The sequence below is a fragment of the Choloepus didactylus genome, chromosome 4 (genome assembly GCF_015220235.1).
Source record: "Choloepus didactylus isolate mChoDid1 chromosome 4, mChoDid1.pri, whole genome shotgun sequence".
Classification (NCBI taxonomy): Eukaryota; Metazoa; Chordata; class Mammalia; order Pilosa; family Megalonychidae; genus Choloepus; species Choloepus didactylus.
Genome location: NC_051310.1, coordinates 37582640 through 37599700, shown reverse-complemented (window position 1 = coordinate 37599700; position 17061 = coordinate 37582640). Strand labels below are relative to the sequence as shown.

The window sequence follows — 17061 nt, the reverse complement described above, 5'->3', positions numbered from 1 at the left end:
TACTCAATATAGTATGGGACATTGGAGCTAGTGCAAAAGGCAAGCAAAAGAAATGAAAGTCATCCAGATTGAAAAGAAGTTAAGTTTTCTTTATTTGCTAGTAGCAGTTGCATAGAACTACAAAAAGCTACTAATAGAACTAATAAAGTGAGTTTCACAAGATTGTAGGATATAAGATTGATATTAAAAATCAATTGCATTTCTATATGCTAGCAAAGGAAAATTAGAAATTGAAATTTTTAAAAATCCAATTATAATAACACAAAAAATATTAAGTACCTAGGGATAAATCTGACAAAAAAAAAATAAGACCTGTACCCTGAAAATTAAAAAACATTAATAGGGAAAATTCAACAATAAATGAAGAGATATACCATGTTCATGAGTTGGGAAGACTCAATATTGGGAGTTGTCAATTTTCCCCAAATTGTTCTATAGATTCAACACAATCCTGATAAAAATCCTAGCAGCTTTTTTGTAGAAATTGACAAATCGTAAAATTCATTTTGGAAATACAAAGTACTGAGAATAGCCAAAATGACTTTGAAAAACAACAGAGTTGGAAGGTTAACAATACCTCATTCCAAGATGTGTTATAAAGTTAGAGTGGTATTCATGTAAAGATAGACAAACAGATCAATGAAACAGAACTGAGAGTTCAGAAATAAGTCCACATGCATGTGGACATCTAATTTTTGACAAAGATACAAAGGCAATTCAGTGGCAAAAAGCTAGTCTTTGCAAAAAAATTTACTGTAACAATTTGATAGCCAGCTGCAAAAAACAAACTTTGATCCATAATGCTCACTAATTCAAAATGTACCATAGACTTAAATGTAAAAGCTAAAATTATGAAACTTCTGTGACAAGTGCTGGAGAAAAAGTGGAGAAAGCGATGTACCTAATCACCATTGGTGGGGAAGTAGAATGGTGCAGCCCATCTGGAGGGCAGTGTGGTGGTTCCACAGGAAGCTAAGCATGGGGTTGCCGTATGGTCCTGCAACTCAGTTATTGGCTATATACTTGGAAGAACTGAAAAGAGGGACATGAATGGACATTTGCACAGTGGGGTTTATGGTGTCAGTATTCACAATTTGCAGTGGATGGAGGTGACCTAAGGGTACATCAACTAATGAACAGAATTGGTGAACTGTAGTGTCTACAGACAATGGAATTTTGAGCTGCTACAAGGAGTGAAGTTGTGAGGTGAATGGACATTGAGGACAGTATGTTGAGTGAAATAAACCAGAAATGAAAAGATAAACATTATAATGCTTCACTAATATGGACTAACTATAATGTGCAAACTCTGAGAATTGAGTCTGAAAGCATAGGTTATCAGGGGAAGGCTTATAGTAAAGTTCCTAGATTGTAAGCTCTTACAGCAGTTACCTCTATTCCTGAGTTGTAATGGCTATTTCTAAATTCTGAGATGCTGAGCTCTTTGTGTATAACCTGGTTGGTCTCTGGAATTTTGAGTATCTATGTGACACCTGAGAATCAGAGCCAGAGTCCAGCAGCTATGAATGTCAGCATTGCCCCATACAGTAAATGTTAAAGCATCTGAAAAAAGATATCAGACTTCAATTAGAGATATGAACAAAATGGACTTGGTTAGGATTAAGGTAAATCAGACTAAAGGGTAAAGGATGATATTGACAACGTTTTTAAAGCTTCAACTTCTGTGCGAGACCAAAGGAAGAGATGTTATTAGATGCAAAATCTATATTTTTTTGTAACAATATATAATTTAACTTGTAAGGTCAGTTTATTCAAACAACATAATTACATGGAATGTCAAGTAGGGAGGGAAATCTGGTTGGTTTGTACAAGTTAGTGTGAAGCCCCAGTATATCCCACAGTAATTTGGGCAGAGAATAAAAATGTATTAGCAAAGTCCCCTTGAGGGACTGGGGGAAAATGTGCAAATATTAAATTTCTCCACCTGGGGAATTAATGATATTCTCACAAGCATTGGGGGCTACCAATTTAGAAGGTCAAGCCCTCAATCTTGGGGCTTTCTCTTATGAAGTTTGTTACTGAAAAGGAGAGGCCAAGTCTACCTAAAATTGTACCTAACAAAAATGTTCAGAGATAGATTGTGGTGATGAACGCATAACTATGTTATCATACTGTGGACAGTGGATTGTATATCATGGATGATTGTATGGTGTGTGAATGTATTTCAATAAAACTGAATTTAATAAAAAAAAATTCCCACTGCTTAAGTCAAAAAAAAAAAAAAAAAAAAAGTCAACAGAGGGGCAGCCAGTCACCCACTGGGCCAAAAAATCATAAATAATTTTTATGGACTCCCTTTAAAGTCCTCCTCAGAGTAAAGATGCTTTACCTCTGAACTTGGTCAGTGGCAAAGTGAGTGACTAGGTTTGGAGATGAGCACTGAGAGGGAGACTCAGAAGGTGGATGAACCAAGATTGTGGGAAACCTCAAATGCCAGCCTATAGAACTGGCCTGTTTCATGACACCCTGAAGCCACCAAGAGGCTGGCAGACACTGAATGTCTATTTGGGACTCCTTAGAGCATCTTTGCTTTGAATATGATGTTGAAATGAGCCCATAAAAATTATTCATAGTTTGCCAGTTTTCCTTTCATTAAAAAATCCATAACTCACATCCTGTCTCATTCTGCAGGGTTGGCATCTGTAAGGCTTTTCTGCCCAGTGACTTGCTGTCTGCACTTTTTTTTTTTCTCTCCTTTTTTCTCCTGCTCTGGAAAATTTTGGATCCCCTCTTGCTACTGTGTTTTGAAAGTTCACATAGATTTTGGTTTGAGCCTGTGTGTGTGTGTATATGTGTGTGTGTGTGTGTGTGCTGTCCACTCTGTGGGCATTCTCAGTCAGAAAATTCATGTCCTTCAGTTCTAGAAAAACTTCCAGTGTTGATTTTTTGAAAACACCCTCTCATATATTTTCCTTGTTCTTTATTTCTGGAAGCTTGTTAATATGTTAGATACCCTCGCTAACACTCTAATTTTCTTGCCATCTTTCTCCTACTTTCCATCTCTTTATATTTTTTTTACCATTGTAGAAATTTTATTAATGAATATTTGAAGGTTTCTATTAAACTTTTAAAATACTAAAAAAAAAAAAAAAAAAAATTGTACCTAACAGTCTCCCCCAGAGAACCTCTTTTGTTGCTCAGATGTGGCCTCTCTCTGGCTAAGGCAACTCTGCAAGTAAATTCACTGCCCTTCCCCCTACATGGTACATGTCTCCCAGGGGTGTAAATCTCCCTGGCAACATGGGACATGACTTACGGGGATGAGCTTGGCCCTGGCATTGTGGGATTGAGAAAGCCTTCTTGAACCAAAAGGGGGAAGAGAAATGAAACAAAATAAAGTTTCAGTGGCTGAGAGATTTCAAATAGAGTCAAGAGGACATTCTTGAGGTTATTCTTATGCATTATATAGATATCCCTTTTTAGTTTTTAGTGTACTGGAATAGCCAGAAGGAAATACCTGAAACTACTGAGCTGTGATCCAGCCTTTATTCTTGAAGATGAAAAGAATAAGTGTAACTATAACTTATTTACATGGTGTGACCATGTGATTGTGAAAACTTTGTAGCTCCCACTCCCTTTATCCAGTGTATGGACAGATGAATAGAAAAATGAGGACAAAAAGTAAATGAATAATAGGGAGGGGTGGGGAGTATTGGATGCTTTGAGTGTTCTTTTCACTTTAACTTTTATTCTTACTCTTTTTTGTGTGTGATAATGAAAGTGTTCAAAAATTGTGATGAATGCACAACTATGTAATGTTCAAAAATTGTGGTGATAACACACAACTTTGAACAACTGATTATACACTGTGAATGATTGTATGGTATGTGAATATACCACAATAAAATTGAATTTAAAAAAAAAAGAAAAACTTCTAGGAAAAAAAAAAGGAGATAAACCCTGACCTTGGATTAAGCAACAATCTTTTTGATACCACACCAAAAGCACAATTCATAAAAGAAAAAAATTGATAAACTGGATTTCATCAAAATTAAAAACATCTGCTCTTCAGAAGATACTATTAAGACGATAAAAATACAATCCACAGACTAGGAGAAAATATTTGCAAAGCATATATCAGGTAAAGGTCTTATATATAGAATACATAAAGAACTATCAAAATTAAATAACCCAAACAAATTGAAAACTTATGTTCACACAAAAGCATGTACACAAATGATTACATCAGCTGTATTCATATTTACCAAAATTGGAAGCAACTAAAAATTCCTTCATTAGGTGAATAAACTGTGGTACATCCATATATGTTATTATGTGATTCAGTGATACAAAGAAATCAGCTATCAAGTTATAAAATATATGGAGGAATCTTAAATGTATATTCATAAATGAAATAAGTCAGTCTGAAAAAAAACTATATACTGTATTACTCCAACTCTATGACATTCTGGAAAAGACAAAACTAGACTCAATAAAAAGATCAATGGTTCTCAGGGGCTCCCAGAAGGGGGATCAGAATGACTAGATAAAGCACGGGACATTTTTAAGGTAGTAAAACTATTTTGTATTATACTTTAATGGAAGATACATGCAATGTATATTTGTCAAAACCCATAGAACTATGCGACACAAAGAGTGAACACTAATGTAAATTATGGACTTTAGTTAATAATAGCATATCAATACTCATTCATCAAATGTAACAAATGTACCACAAATGCAAGATGTTAATAATACAAACTATGTGCAGTGGGAGAGAAAGGGTATAAGGCAACTCTCTGTACTTTCTGCACAATTTTTCTATAACCTAAAATTGCCCTAAAAAATGAACTCTATTAAAATTATTTTTTTTAAAAATCAGTAATAGCCAAATGAACAACCCAAAGTGGACAAAAGTTTGGAAACTTTACTAAAGAAGATATAGGGATGACATGTAAGTACATGAATAATGCTCAATATCATTATTAACTAGGGGAATACAAATTAAAACCACTATATACCTGTTAGAATGGCTAAAATTAAAAAGACTGACCATACCAAGTGTTGGTGAGGATATGGAAGAACTGGGATTCTCATACACAACTGGAGGGAATATAAAATGGTGCAGCCACTTTTGAAAACAGCTTAACTTTTCTTCAAAAGTTAAGCCCAGAGGGGGTGGGGCAAGATGATGGAGTGGTGAGGTGTGGAATTTATTTATTCCTCTAGGACAGCCATAAATATCCAGGAAATGTATGGAATGACTGTTTAAGGACTTCTGTGACTGGACAAAATCATACACCAGTATGGAATGAGTGGAGTAGCTAAAGTCACAGTGAAGAACTGTAAGTTTCCCTGGCCAAGAGGCTGGCAACCTTACTGCACAGGCATGGCAGACTGTCTTGGAGCTGGTTCCCCAAGGGAAATTGAAACAATCTGTGCCAGGAACAAAAGGGGGGTCTCAATCAGGCCCCCATTGCAGAATTAATTAACAAATTCAGACCTCTGAATAAAAGCTCCAAGCACAGATAAATCAAAAGCAAGCATGAAAGGAACCGGGAGCTTTCGGCCCAGAGGAGAGGATGCAGGGCTAACAACAACAAAAAAAAGAAAAGAAAAGAAAAGAAAGAAAGAAAGAAAAGAAAACCACAGAGACTTTTGGAGTTGGAAGTGTTCAGAATACTGGAGAAGGGAAAGGGCTGGGTTCCAAGAAAAAGGGGCAAATAGAAATGGGTACCAACACTGGCTCTTGTTTGCAAACACAGGGAGCTGGGGTCCAGCTCTGAAAAGGGTTATTTTTTCTTTTCTTTTCTTTTCTTTCTCTCTGATTCTTTATTTTTTACTTTTCAATAACCCATTAGAGCTGCCAAAATTCTCAGGTTTCAGCACTGCGCTGGGCAAGGGTGGAATTAAAGTTGTCTGAGAGTAACTAGTCAGGTAAAGGAGTTAATTCCCTAAAGGGCATATCTTTAAATAGTCTATACTGGGACTGGCAAAACTTGGGGGCTGGGGAAAGGCTTTGAAAAGGGACTTCTTTGTTTACTCTTTCTTTTTTTAAAACTATTCTAAGTAGCTCATTACAGAAAGCCTCAGATATCTACAATTGGCAGCCAGACCCAGGCAAGGGTGGAGCTAAGATAGGTCTGAGAAACAAAGCAATGAGTCCATGGGAGAGATAATTCCTTAAATGGCATAACTCCCCCAAGACAAGGAGGAGGCAGGGCCCAGCTAAAGTAGTAGCACTTCTTCAGAGAACACAGACCCCAGGGGCTGGATAACAGAAACAGCTTGAGTCAGCCACTCCCCTGGCAGGGACAGGGGCTGCTGAGAATTAAAGGCACCACACTTCTTTACACCAGTGGGGAGCTGCAGGCTGACAAGCACCACTTGGGACAGGATAGGAAAAGCACAGAGTCAAGAGGCTTCACAGGAGGGTCTGACAAACTGTGGGGTCTCATTTTCAGGGAAACTTCATATGGATTACACCCTCCTCCTGAGACCTGAGCCTGTGTGGACTGGGAAAATCTGATTGGGGTCTATCATATCTGGGGAGACCATTTCACAAAAACGTTACATAGAGGCAGGGCCAGAATCAGAAAAGCAAGAGCTAAAAACTTCTTATCAGCTAAACAGAAGCTATGCTAGAGGTCTAGAATAAGTTGAATTGAATGACAAAGAACAGACAGAGAACAAAACCAACCAACAAGAAAACCCTAAGTAAAAGAAAACAAGTTCCAGAATACACTAATCAAGAAAATAAGATGCCTAGACAGCTAAAAATAATGAACCACACTAGGAAACATGGGCAAAGGTGGAATTAAAGTTTGTTTGTTCCTTGGACCAGCCAAAGAACAAACTAACAGTTCAATGGAGATATAGAAATTGAATCAACTAATTAAAGATGTTCAAACAAATCTTCTAAATCAAATTAATGAGCTAAAAGAAAATGTGGAAAAAGAGATGAAGGATATAAAGAAGACATTGGATGACCATAAAGAATTTGAAAGCTTGAAAAAACAAATGGCAGAACTTATGGGAATGAAAGGCAAAATAGAAGAGACGAAAAACACAACAGAGACATGCAACAGCAGATGTGAAGAGGCAGAAGAAAAGATTGGTGAACTAGAAGACAGGACACCTGAAATCATACCATACACACAAAAGAACAGAGGGAAAAGAATAGAAAAAATACAAGCAGAGTCTTAGGGAATTGAATGACAACCTGAAGTGCATGAACATATATGTTTTGGGTGTCCCGGAAGGCAAACAGAAGGGAAGAAGGGCAGAAAGAAAAATAGAAGAAATAATCAATGAAAATTTCTCATCTATTACGAAAGACATAACACTACACGTTCAAGAAGTGCAGCATACCCAAACAGAATAGATTCAAATAGACCTACTCCAAGACACTTACTGATCAGATTCTCCAATGACAAAGACAAAGAGAAAATTCTGAAAGCAGAAAGAGGAAACCAGTCCATCACATATAAGGGAAGCTCAATAAGACTATGTAGAGATTTCTCTGCAGAAACCATGGAGGTGAGAAGGCAGTGATATGAGATATTTAAGATACTGAAAGAGAAAATCTGCCAACCAAGAATTCTATATCCAGCAAAACTGTCCTTCAAAAATGAGGAGGAGTTTAAAATATTTCCAGACAAACAGACACTGAAAGAGTTCATGAATAAGAGATCTGCTCTATAAGAAATACTAAAGGGAGTGCTACAGGCTGATAGGAAAAGAGAGAGAGGTTTTGAGAAGAGTGTAGAAGTGAAGATTATCAGGGAGAGTAAAAGAAGAGAGATAAGAAATAAGATATGACATACAAAATCCAAAAGACAAAATGATAGAAGAAAATACTGCCCTTACGGTAATAACACTAAATGCTAATGGATTAAACTCGCCAATAAAAAGACATAGACTGGCAGAATGGATTAAAAAACAAGACCCATCTATATGCTGTCTACAAGAAACTCACTTTAGACACAAGGACAAAAATAAGCTGAAAGTGAAAGATTGAACACAAAAACCAGAAAGTTGTGGGGGTAGCCATATTAATATCACACAAATTAGACTTCAAATGTAAAACAATTAAAAGAGACAAAGAAGGACACCATATTAATAAAAGGGACAGCTCATCAGGAAGACATATCCATCATAAATATTTATGCACAGAGCCAGAGTGCCCAAAAATACATGAGGCAAACACTGAAGGGAGAAGTAGATACCTCTACGATAATAGTTGGAGACTTCAATATACTGGTCTCATCAATGCATAGAACATCTAGACAGAGGATCAATAAGGAAACAAATATTGAATTGTATGATAAATGAACTAGATTTGGCAGACATTTATAGAGCACTACACCCCACAACAGCAGGGTACACATCTTCCTCAAGTGCTCATGGATCATTCTCTAGGATAGACCACATGTTGGGTCACAAAGTAAGTCTCAACAAATTTAAAAATATTGATACCATACAAAACATTTTCTTGGATCATAATGGAATGAAATTGGAAATCAATAACAGGCAGAAGGTCAGAAAATTCACAAATATATGGAGGCTAAAGAACACACTCTTAAACAACCAGTGGGTAAAGGAAGAAATTACAAGAAATATTAGTAAATATCTTGAGGCAAATGAAAATGAAAAAACAACATATCAAAACTTACAGGATACAGAAAAGGCAGTGCTAAGATGGAAATTTATTGCCCTAAATACCTACATTAAAAGAGAAGAAAGAGCAAAAATTGAGGAATTACCTGTTTACCTGAAGGAACTAGAGAAAGAACAGAAACTAACCTGAAAGCAAACAGAAGGAAAGAAATAACAAAGATCAGAGCAGAAATAAATGAAATTGAGACCATGAAAACAATAGAGATAATCAACAAAACCAGAAATTGGTCCTTTAAGAAAATGAATAAAATTGATGGACTTTCAGCTAGGCTAATCAAAAAAAAAAAAAAAAAGCAGATGAGCAGATGCAAATAAATTGAATCAGAAATGGGAAGGGGGACATAAATACTGACCCAGCAGAAATAAAGGAGATAATGAGAGGATGAGAGGATACTATGAGCAACTATATGCTAATAAACTAGATAACTTAGATGAACTGGACAACTTCCTAGAAAAGCATGAACAACCAACATTGACTCAAGAAGAAACAGACCATCTCAACAAACCAATCACAGGTAAAGAGATTGAATCAGTCATCAAGAAGTTCCCAAAAAACAAAAGCCCAGGACCAGATGGCTTCACATGTGAATTCTACCAAGCGTTTAAGAAAGAATTATTACCAATCCTGCTCAAACTCTTCAAAAAATTTGAAGAGGAGGGAAATCAACCTAACTCATTTTATGAAGCCAATATCACCCTAATAAGACAGTCAGACAAAGATACTACAAAAAAAAGAAAATTATAGACAAATCTCTTTAATGAATATAGAGGCAAAAATCCTCAACAAAATACTCACAAATTGAATCCAGTAGCACATTAAAAGAATTATACACCATGACCAAGTGGGATTTATTCCAGGTATGCAAGACTGGTTCAACACAAAAAAATCAATAAATCAAAGTGGAAGAACCACGTGATCATCTTGACTGATGCAGAAAAGGCATTTGACAAAATTCAGCATCCTTTCTTGATGAAAACACTTCAAAGGATAGGAATAGAAGGGAAGTTTCTCAATGCGATAAAGGCAATATCCAAAAAACCCACAGCTCGCATCATATTCGAGAGGGAAAGACTGAAAGCTTTCCCTCTAAGATCATGAACAAGACAGGGATGTTCACTGTTATTCAACATTGTGCTAAAAGTTCTAGCTAGAGCAACTAGGCAAGAAAAGGAAATAAAAGACATCCAAATTGGAAAGGAAGAAGTAAAACTTTCACTGTTTGCAGATAACATGATCCTATATGTAGAAACTCCAGAAAAATCCACAGCAAAACTACTAGAGCTAATACATGAATACAGCAAAGTGGCAGGGTACAAGATCAACACACAAAAATCAGTACTGTTCCTATACACAAGTAATGTACAGCAAGAGGAGGAAATCAAGAAAAAAATTCCATTTACAATAGTAACCAAAAGAATCAAGTATTTTGGAATAAATTTAACCTAAGCCACAAAAGACCTATACACAGAAAACTACAAGAAACTACTAAAAGAAATCAAGCAGGACCTAAAAAAATGGAAGAACATACCATGTTCATGGATTGGAAGACTAAATATAGTTAAGATGTCAATTCTACCTAAACTGATTTATAGATTAAATGCAATACCAATTAAAATCCCAACAACTTACTTTGAAGAAATAGAAAAATCAATAACCAAATTTATTTGGAAAGGCAGGATGCCCCAAATAGCCGAAAATTCTTGAGAAAGAGGAATGAAGTGGGAGGTCTCACACTACCTCACTTTGAAGCATACTACAAAGCTACAGGGGTCAAAACAGCATGATATTGGCATAAAGACAGATAGACCAACCAATGGAATCAAATTGAATGCTCAGAAATAGACCCTCTCATCTACAGACAACTGATCTTCGATAAGGCAGTCAAGCCAAAGCAACTGGGACAGAGCAGCCTCTTCAATAAATGGTGTTTGGAGAACTGGCTATCCATATCCAAAAGAATGAAAGAAGACTCCTATCTCATACCTTACACAAAAATTAATTTGAAATGGATTAAAGATCCAAAAGTTAGCACTAAAACCATAAACTTTTAGAAGAAACTGTAGGGAAATATCTTAAAGATATTGTGATAGGAGGTGGTTTCCTAGACCTTACACCCAAAGTGTGAGCAAAGAAAGAAAAACTGATAAATGGGATCTTCTCAAAATTAAACACTTTTGTACATCAAAGGACTTTGTCAGAAAAGTAAAAAGGCAGCCTACACAATGGGAGATAATATTTGGAAACCACATATCAGATAAGGATTTAATATTCAGAATATACTAAGAGATCCTACAACTCAACAACAAAAAGACAACCCAATTTCAAAATGGGCAAAAGACATGGACAGACACTTTTCCGAAGAGGAAATACAAATGGCTCAAAAACATATGAAAAGATGCTTAACTTCGCTGGCTATTAGAGAAATGCAAATCAAAATCACAATGAGATATCATCTCACACCCACTAGTGATAAAATCATGCCATTATTTAAAAAAAAAAAAACAGAAAATTACAAGTGCTGGAGAGGCTGTGGAGAAAGAGGCACACTTATTCACTGTTAGTGGGAATGTAAAATGGTGCAGCCACTCCGGAAGGCAGTGTGGCAGTTCCTCAGGAAACTAATATAGACTTGCCATATGATCCAGCAATTCCATTAGTAGGTATATACTCAGAGGAACTGAAAGCTAAGACATGAACAGACATTTGTAAACCAATGTTTATAGTGGCATTATTCACAATTGCCAAGAGATGGAAACAGCCCAGATGTTCATCAACAGATGAGTGGATAAACAAACTGTGGTATATACATATGATGGAATATTACACAGCTATAAGACAGAACAAAGTCATGGAACATGTAACAATGTGGATGAACCTTGAGGACCTTGAGCGAAATTAGCCAGAAACAAAAGGACAAACACTATATGGTCTCACTAATATGAACTAACATTAATGTACAAACTTTGAAAATTAAAGCTGAGAACACAGGATACCAGGAGGTAGAGAGGGTGGAGATCAGGCAATTGATGCTGAAGGACATAGAATGTTCAGCAGGATTGATTGCATAGATCCAGAAATGGATAGTACAATACTGTGTGATGGCAGTACAAAACTGAAAGTACACTGAACAAAGATGTCTGTGAGTAAGGTTGAAAGAGGAAGGCTAGGGGCATGTATGACAACAGAAGGAAAGATAGATGATAAAGACTTGGACTGTATAACTTAGTGAAACCCAGAGTGGTCAATGATGGTGATTAAATATATAAAAATAAGAATGTTTTTACATGAGGGAGAACAAATGAATGTCAACCTTGCAAGGTGTTGAAAAGGGATGGTATTGGGGGAAAAATATATAATCAACGCAAACAAGAGTCTATAGCTAAGAGTAACATCGTAATATGCTTCCATTAAATGTAAATGTCTGTAAGAAGGGGATATAAGGGAGGGTTATGGGATTCTTGGTAGTGGTGGTGTTGTCTGACCTTATTATTGTATTGTATTGCATTGTATTGTATTCTATTTTTTCTTTTTTATTATTCTTTTTTAATACTTTTGTGGAGTAATGAATACATTCAAGTGCTGACTGTGGTGACGAATGCACAACAATATCATGATACTGTGAACAACTGATTTTACATGTGGATGATTGTATGCTATTTGAATATCTCTCTATAAAATTGCAAGGGGAAAAGGAGAGGCTAGGCCTGCTTATAATTGTGCCTAAATGTCACCTCCTGAATGCCTCTTTGTTACTCAGATGTGGCCCTCTCTCTCTAGCTAAGCCAACTTGGCAGATGAAATCACTGCCCTTCCTGCTATGTGGGATCTGACACCCAGGGGTGTAAATACCCCTGGCAACGTGGAATATGACTCCTGGAGGAATCTGGACCCAGCATCATGGGATGGAGAACGTCTTCTTGACTAAAACGGGGATGTGAAATGAAATGAAATAAGTTTCAGTGACTGAGAGATTCCAAAGGAGCTGAGAGGTCACTCTGGTGGGCACTCTTACACATAATATAGCTAACCCTTTTTAGGTTCTAATGAATTGGAATAGCTAGCAGTAAATACCTGAAACTATCAAACTACAACCCAGAACCCTTGAATCTTGAAGATGAGTGTATAAAAATGTAGCTTATGAGGGGTGACAGTGTGATTGGGAAAGCCATGTGGATCACACTCCCCTTTGTCCAGTGTATGGATGGATGAGTAGAAAAATGGGGGCCAAAAAAAAAAAAAAAAAAAAGTACCCAGCAATCTTTTTTACTTTAATTGTTCTTTTTCACTTTAATTTTTATTCCTATTACTTTTGTGTGTGTGGTAATGAAAATTTTCAAAAATTAATTTTGGTGATGTACGCACAACTATATGGTGGTACTGTAAACAATTGATGGTACACTTTGTATGACTGTACGGTATGTGAATATATCTCAATAAAATTGATTTAAAAAATGCAGGGAGAAAAAACAGAGGGATACAAGCGCTGGAGAAAACATGGAGAGAGGGATGTACGTATTCACTGTTGGTGGGAAAGTGGAATAGTGCAGCCCATCTGGAGGACAGTGGAGTGGTTCCACAGGAAGCTAAAGTATGTGGGTGCCATAAAGTCTGGCATCCTCTCAGTATGTTTGGAGGAACTGAGAGCAGGGACATGAATGGATATTTGCACATTGATGTTTATGGCAGCAGTATTCACAATTTGCAGTGGATGGAGGTGGCCTGGGGTGCTTTTACTGATGAGCAGAATGGTGAACTATGGTGTGGATACAATAGAATATTGAGCAGCTGCAAGAAGGAATGAAGTTGTGAGACATGCAACCAGGTGAAGGGATCTTGAGGACAGCAGTTTGAGTGAAATACACCAGAAATGAAAGGACAAACAATGTAACGCCTCACTAATATGGACTAACTATAATGTGTAAACTCTGAGAGTTGAATCTTAGAGAACAGGTTATCGGGGAATGCTTACTGTAGGGTTCCTGGATGTACGCTCTTAATACCAGTCACATCTGTTCCTGAGTTGTAATGGTTATGGGTGTGGAGCCTGAGACTCAGAGCTAGAGTTTGGCAGCTGTGAATGTCAGTATTACCTCATATAGCAACTGTTGGGAAAGCTGAAAAAGAGTTCAGACTTTACTTGGAGATACGAATGAAGCAGATCTGTTCAGAACTAAGGCAAATCAGGCCAAAGGGTAAAGGACAATATTGACTTTGTTTTACAACTGCAACTTCTGTGTGAGACCACAGGGAGAGGTGTTTATTTGGTACAGGATATATATCTTCTACAGCACACTAAATAATTTAACTTATAAGGTCAGTTTATTCAAACACCATAATTACACAGAATTTGGAATAGGAAGTGAGATCTGGTCATTTTGTACAGGTTAGTGTAGAATCCCAGTACATCTCAAAGTAATTTGGGCAGAGAATAAAAATAGTTTCAGGGGTCCCCTGAAGAACTGAGGAAAAATGCAGAAATATTAAACTTCCCCACCTGGGGAATTAATGACACTCTCACAAACATTGAGGACTACAAATTAAGCAAGCCAAGCCCTTAATCTTGGGGCTTGCCCTTATGAAGCTTGTTACTGCAAAGGAAAGGCTAAGCCTACTTATAGTTGTGCCTAAGAGTCACCCCCAGAGAACTTCTTTTGTTGCTCAGATATGGCCTCTCTAAGCCAACTTGGCAGGTAAAGTCACTGCCCTCCCCCCTAAGTGGGACATGACTCCCAGGAGTATATATCTCCCTGGCAATGCAGGTCATAACTCCCAGGGGTGAGCCTGGACCCAGCATCATGGGATTCAGAAATTGTTTTCTTGACTAACAGGGGGAAGAGAAATGAAACAAAAAAAAAGGTTCAGTGGCTAAGAGATTTCAAGTGGAGTCGAGAGGTCACTCTGAAGGGAATTCTTAGGCACTATATAGATATCCCTTTTTAGTTTTTAGTGTATTGGACTAGCTAGAAGTAAACACCTGAAACTATCAAAGTGCAACCCAGTAGGCTTGATTTTTGAAGACAATTGTATAACTATGTAGCTTACACTGTGTGACTGTGTGATTGTGTAAACCTTGTGGCTCACACTCCCTTTATCCAGTGTATGGACAGATGAGCACAAACATGGGGACAAAAATTAAATGAAAAATAAGGGGGATGGGGATATGGGATGTTTTAGGTGTTCTATTTTAATTTATTTTTATTATTTTAATTTTTTTGGAGTAATGAAAATATTCAACAATTGACTGTGGTGATGAATGCACAACTATATGATGTTATCATGAATAATTGTACACTGTGGATGATTGTACAATATATGAATATATCTCAATAAAACTGAATTTCAAAAAAATACAAGACACCCAGTTAAACTGAAAAAAAAGTTAAGCATATACCTTCCTTATGAGCTAAGCATTCCACTCCAGTATTTACCCAGGAGAAATGGAAGTATATGTTCATATAAAGATTTGAACACAGATGTTCATAACAGCTTTATTTATAATAGTCAAAATGTGGAAACAAACCCAACTGCAAAGGCCTAGAAAAAATGACCAACCCAGCAGCAAGAGCACCACCAAGGTGTAGTCTCTAAATACCATTTCCTACAGAAAAAGGGATTCCGAGAGAATTAGCTGATTCCAGGTTTGGAATAGGAAGTGTAGAAGATGAGTCTGAAACTTCTTGTCCTAATGGATTGCAAGGAAACTATCAAAAACTATTAGGGTTGTTTTGAAACCCCAGCACTGGCCAAAACTCCTACTGGCCAAGAATGGGACAATTTAAACATCAATAAGAATGACTGCAATGGATTAAAATACATTAAATATGTTTAAATATATGAGCTCATGATGGTACTTAAATAAAGGGAAAAATGATTTATCCTGACTTTCATATGTGAAGTGTACCTCACAATAACCATAATTTTAATGAGGAACGTTTCTCTTTATAGAAGTTGTACAGCTAATAAATGAAGAAATAAAGTAATGATAGAATCAAATGTCACCATTTTTGGAACACTGAATGGAATAAAAGATCTAGGTAATTTTTATCAAGGGCTCCTAATATCAGTAAAATCAGACCATGTGAGTACACCACCATTTAGGAATCATTCTTGCCAAAAAGAATTGAATCTGAATCTGCTCTAATCTCAAGATCTAACAATCAATTCACAGAAATAACACTATAGGGATGCAATCAGCAAAGCCAGACTCTGGGGAACCCTACGGAGCAAACAATCCCATTTCTGCAACACAGAACTTGCGAAGGGGGAAAACCGAGTAAGAGACAGAGCGAGAGAATGAGAGAAAGGAGCTACATATTTAAAGAGACTTAGACACATCAGCCAATTGCAATATAGGAATCCTATATTTGGATTACATTTGGATCCTGATTTAAACAAACTACTGGAGAAATGAATGTTGACCAAATATTTGATGATATTAAAGTCTCAGTGTTGACTTTTGAGTTTAGATAGCAGTGTGGGTTTGTTTGTTTCCTTAAATCCTTACCATTTAGATGTACATGCTGAAACATTTACAGATGAAATAATATGCTGATTTGGATTTACTTCAAAATAATCTGGGGTCAGGGAGGAAAGTAGTGGATGGGTATAGATGAAACAAAATCAGCCATGAGTTCATAATTGCTGAAGCTGGATGATACAAGATTTATTTTTCTATTCTCTCCACTTTTGTTTGCATTTGAAATTTTTCATAAGAACGTTTTTCATTTTTAAAACACACCCATATGGAGCTGGAAAACTGTATTCCTATAGTGGCCTCCCTAATCTCCACCCTCTGGTCTTTACCCTGGTGTGCCGGTTTATATATTTATGTCCCCCAGAAAAAGCCATATTCTTTAATGCATTCTTGTGGGGGAAGATGTATTAGTGTGGATTGGGTTGGAAACTATTGGTTCAGTGTCCATGGAGATGTGACCCACCCATCTGTAGGTGATAACCTTGGATAAATTCCATGGAGGCGTGGCCCTGCCCATTCAGCGTGGGCCTTGTTTAGTTTAGGGAGCACTATATAAGCTCAGACAGAAGGAGCTCATAGTGAGCTGGAGCTGAGAGACATTTTAAAGACGGCCATTGGAAGCTGATGCAGACATTTTGGAGAACACCATTTTGAAACACAACCTGGAAGCAAGCAGACGCCAGCCACATGCCTTCCCAGCTAACAGAGGTTTTCTGGATGCCAATGGCCTTTCTCCAGTGAAGGTACCCTTTGTTGATGGACACTTTGTGGCCTTAGGACTGTAACTGTGTAACCAAATAAACCCCCTTTATAAAAGCCAGTCCATTTCAGGTGTTTTGCATTCCGGCAGCATTAGCAAACTAGAACACCTGGTCTCTGGAGCCTAGAAGGCTAGCATCATGGTAGTAGTACTAGTGATAGCAATATCAATAACAACCAACATTTT

General features: G+C 37.0%; 1 protein-coding gene across 2 annotated transcripts in view; it reads right to left on the bottom strand.

Moving 5' to 3' along the window:
- The window catches only part of DPF3 (double PHD fingers 3), a 286531-nt gene that overhangs the window by 152605 nt on the left and 116865 nt on the right, over positions 1 to 17061 (bottom strand). The gene's annotated exons all lie outside the window — the stretch shown is intronic.